Source organism: Manis javanica, chromosome 11 (assembly GCF_040802235.1).
Source record: "Manis javanica isolate MJ-LG chromosome 11, MJ_LKY, whole genome shotgun sequence".
Classification (NCBI taxonomy): Eukaryota; Metazoa; Chordata; class Mammalia; order Pholidota; family Manidae; genus Manis; species Manis javanica.
In genome coordinates this window covers 71,446,437-71,451,120 of record NC_133166.1, presented here as the reverse complement: position 1 = coordinate 71,451,120, position 4,684 = coordinate 71,446,437, and the positions used below count along the sequence as shown (strand labels likewise).

The 4,684-nt window shown below is 41.7% G+C and overlaps 1 pseudogene; it reads right to left on the bottom strand.

The window, feature by feature from the left end:
- Window positions 1-461: 461 nt before the first annotated feature.
- Window positions 462-1,389, bottom strand: LOC108402590 (ribosome production factor 2 homolog pseudogene; annotated as a pseudogene).
- Window positions 1,390-4,684: the final 3,295 nt, after the last annotated feature.

Here is a 4,684-nt window from a genome sequence, read left to right as displayed (position 1 = left end):
AAATGTGATACAAGGAGGGGGTAGGTGTTGGAAGTTCGGCCAGCGAAGCCATCACTGAGGTATCTTTTGAGTAGTAAGACCTGAAGAAAATGAGAGACCAAGCCACAGAGGTGTGAGAGATGAATATTTCAGGCCCTCTTGGGGAGTAAGCCTGGAGTTTTCTGGAACAACAGGGATACAGGTGTGGCCACTGCAGATCAGAAATGGAACATGAGCCAGATGAGGTAGGTCTTTATGGGCCCTAGTGAGGACACTGAGTGAGGGGGAAGCCTCTGGAGAGTTCTGAGCAGAGGATAAAGTAGTCTGACTTATGTTTTAACAAAATTACTCCAACTCCTGTGTGGAAAATAGGAATAGGGTAAAGCAGGAAGGAGAGCCAGGTAGGAAGCTATTGCAGTAACCTGATATGACATGACATAGGAGTTTGGACTCAGTGCATACACATCTCTTCTGGATTTTTTTTTGGCTGAGCTCCATCAATTTCTTTTAATTCTCTTTGATTTTTTCTCCTGGTCTTCTGTTCTCCTTTCTGCAGGTCGCTTCTTTAACCCCTTCATTTTCCTGGTTTGTAGTTTGCTCAGGTCTCTTTTCTGCATATGAATCTGTCCGTAAGTTGTACCAAAAGTATCATGGGAGATATTTTTCTTCTTCTTTGGCTTGAGGTCTTTTGGCATCTTCACAGACAACCTGTAAAGGTCGTCGGAAGCCAGATGAGCCCTCCTCAGGACCAGTTCCAGCGAGCGCCCCATCTCTTCCAGTTCAATTTGTGGTGTTCTGCCGCCTGACTTCTTCAGTAGCAGCTTATAGCATCGAAAGTAAATCTTCCCGTTCAGGGCAGTGAAGTGCAGGGCACTCTCTAAACCAGCCAGGCGGATGTTTGATACTGTGGGGCCTTAGAAGAAATCAGTGAGGAGACTCTGCAGCCTTCTGTAGTCCTCTGTTACAGTGAAATCATCACTGGCAAATATTAACATGGGTTTTGTTCCCTCAGGACACTTTCTATTCTTAATATCTTTTAGAGAGACAAACTTCTCAATACGTAATTCAATCATATCCAGCAAATGGTAGTCATACATGCGACCTATTACTAGATTATTTGGCTGCTTATTATGGGAGCCAAACATGAATAAAGAACAATCTGATTTCTTTGAAAAGAATTCCAATGATGTCTGATCCTCAAATGGTCTTCTAATACTTTTCTTTTTAAACAGAACCCCATATGGTTTTCTCAGTGCATACACATCTCTAAGTACTTGTGTCTCTGTTGAATTTGCATTTCCCCCTTTAATCAGCATAGCATTTTTAATATTTTCACTGAGTTTTGGTTCTCTCAAGAAATCTCTTAGCTCTTTTCGTTTTGGGTTTTACGACTCGCTCCAGAGCGTCCATGGCTGCACACGCACCAGCCAGCAGGGCTGCGCTGCGACACCCCCTTCTGGATATTTTTAAAAAGGTAGGATGGCTAGAACTTGCTGGTGGATGTGGGCATGAAAAGAGAGGGATTAATGGTACCAAAGTTTTGGTTTGAGCAACTGCAATAATAAAGTTGCTCCATTTGGGATAGGAAAGATTGAAGGGAGGAGGGCTGGGGAAAGATATTAGACTTTAGTGGAGATTTCAAGATTATTGGATATGAGCCTGGGACTTGGCAATGAGGTTTGGGCTGGAGATAGAAATTTAAAAGTCATCAGCAAATACATGATCTTAGAGACAAGAAGTTAGATGAGATCACCAAGGGAGTGAATGTAGATGGAAATTTGAGGAGAGGTCCAAGGCCTGAGGCACTCAATGTTTAGAGTTTGGGGAGTGAGGGAAAATTCTGAAGGAGGCTGAGAAGGAGTGGGCAGAGAGGAAGAAAGCCAAAAATGGTGTCTGAAAACTGAAAAAGAAAGTGCTCCAAGGAAGAGAGAAAGTGGTCCACTGTGTCAAATGCTACTGTGGATAAGTCAAGCTGAGGGAGGTCTGAGAACTGGCCATTGAATTTGGCAACATGGAGGATTCTGGTCATCTTGATAAGAGCAGTTTTGGAGAAATGGAATGAAACCTGAATAGAGTGGATTCAAGGGAGATTGGGGCTTTAATCAAAATGATCACACTTCACCTTGCCAATAATGAGACAAAGTGACATTATAAGCCTCTTGATGTAAAACACTGAGGGCACATTACCCAAATGGTACCAAAATGTTTAACCTGAATATAATCATAAGGAAACAACCAGATAAATCCAAAGTGTGATACATTCCACCAAACTACTGGCATAGGCTCTTCCAAAATGCCAATTTCACAGAAGAAAACAGGCAGGGAAACTGTTTAAGATTAAAGGTGACTTGGGGGTACAGCTCAGGGGTACAGTATTTGCAGATTGAAGGTGACATGGCAAGCAAATGACGTTAATCTGTCATTGGATTCTGAGTTAAAAGGAAAATATTGAGACATTTGGGGAAATTTTAATATGGTCTGTGTATTAAGTAACATGAATTTCACATTCTTGGGTGTATGGTAATGTAAAGAAGCATGTACTTGCTCTTTGGAGATGCATGCTTAAGGAGTGAAGAATCATACTTACTGCAGTTTAATTTAAAACATATAGAGAAGGATAAAATAAAATTGGTAAAATGACAACACTGGAAATTTACATGAAAGTTGTTCACTGTAACATTTCATTGTAACAATGTTCATTGTAACCATTCCTTCAACTTTCTATAGGTTTAACATTTTCAAAACAACCAGTTGGAAAATGCTTCTAACAAGAGAACTGGAATAAAGGAATTGGAGACAGCAATATAGGTAACTTTCCAGGAGTTTTGCTGAAAATGGAGAGACATGGAAAGTAACTGAAGAGGAAAGTGGGAGCTCAGGAGGACTTCCCCTATAAGGTGGAAGAAATAGAACATTTGCTATTGTGTGTCTTGTGTGTATTGTCAGGATTCCGAGGACTATGTAAATTAAAACAAGTCAAGAGTGTGGAACTGTTCCTAGCACACAGTAAATGCTCAATAAATATTCCTGCTGATTTTAGTATAAAATTATTATTGTTAATAAATAATTTTATTTTCAAAGTCCAAGAATCTCAATCACAAAATTTCTGGTTCTTAATGAGATCTCAGTAAGATAGCAGGTTATAAAACATATAAAAGTTAACTTAATTTCTATACTTGCCAATAACTAGTTATAAGTTATAATGAAAGTAGTTGATAGTTATAATACCAAGGATCCACAATGTCCGCCAACCTTTAAAACATCAAAAAACAGACTTAGGAAATGTGTGAGAATTGTTTAAAGAAAACCAAAACCTTTACTGAAGGCCATAGCAAAGATCCGAATAAACCAAGAAAGATGTATGTTCTTGCATGGAAAGACTCAAGACTGTAAAGATTTTAGTTCTTTCCACACTGATCTATACGTTGAGACAATATCAACAAAACTAACAGAATTTGTCATGGAACTTGAAAATTCTGAAGTTCACCTAGAAGAGAAAATATGCAAGATGAGCTAAGAAATTTTAGAAGAAAAGGAAAAAAAGACTTCCTTTAAACAAATGTCAAGAGTATAAGGCTACAATATTTAAAACTAGTATTTGCATAGGATTAACAGATCAAGGGGACTAAATAGTCAAGAAACAGAACCAAGAATATGTGGGGGTTCAACATATGATAAAAATCATTAAAAAAACTTGGATAAGGGTGAATTACTCAATTTTTTAAAAGATAATTACACTATTCATGAGAGCTGTTGTATTACCATTTCATATGACAAAAATTAATTTCACATTGATTAAAATGCTAAACACCAAAAACAATATTAATAGGGAACTGAAACGAAATATTATAAATGTTTTAATGCTCTTCCTAAAAATCCCCATTTCTATTAACCTGTACCCTAGAAATACAGAGATATGCAAGGGTAAACATATATTGCAGCGCTGTTTGTAACACTGAAAAAGTCCAAGCTAAATGCCCGTCAGTGGAACAATGGCTAAACTTTTGTGGAGAGGTATTAAGAAACACCACGTAGCCATTAAAAAGAACGAGGCACAGAGACGTGTACACGCTGGAGTGGGAAAATTTCCAACCTGTGCTCTTAAATTTAAAAGCAGACTACGGAAGCAGCGCAACATCTTCCACGAGTTTAACAGAAACTGACGACCCCAGTTGTGGCCGCAGCCCCTCACCCTCCGGCCGCCGGAGGCGGGATCCCAGCGCGCGGGGGCAGGACAGGGCTCACCAGCCACTTTCGTCCCACACAGCCGCAGCCCAGGACCCCGTGCGCTCGCCGCGCGACCCGCCTGCGGGCCGCGTTCTCGGGGGCACCGGGCCTGGTGGGCACTTCCCGGGGAAAGAGGGCGCCTGCGTGGCCTCTGCCTACCCCCGGGGCCTCGGCTTGCCCGGGAACACTGGCGACTTCCGGCGGCACAGGCGCTAGCGCCCTCAAGTGTGTGTAGATGCGAGTCAGAAGCAACGCAGGCACAAGATTTCAGAAATCGCCTCTTTCGGTTTAACATTCGAGTGACTCAAAAATGTAATGAGTACTATAAGGTACAGGTGGCGCCGTCGAGACGAACACGCCGGGTGGCAGAGACCAGATATGCCCGCGGGGCCAGGCGCAGCGACCGCTCGGTAGCGGCAGATTTTATTTGGTTCAACTGAAACGAGCGGGGCCGGGGGGCAGCCAAGGACTGTAGCCC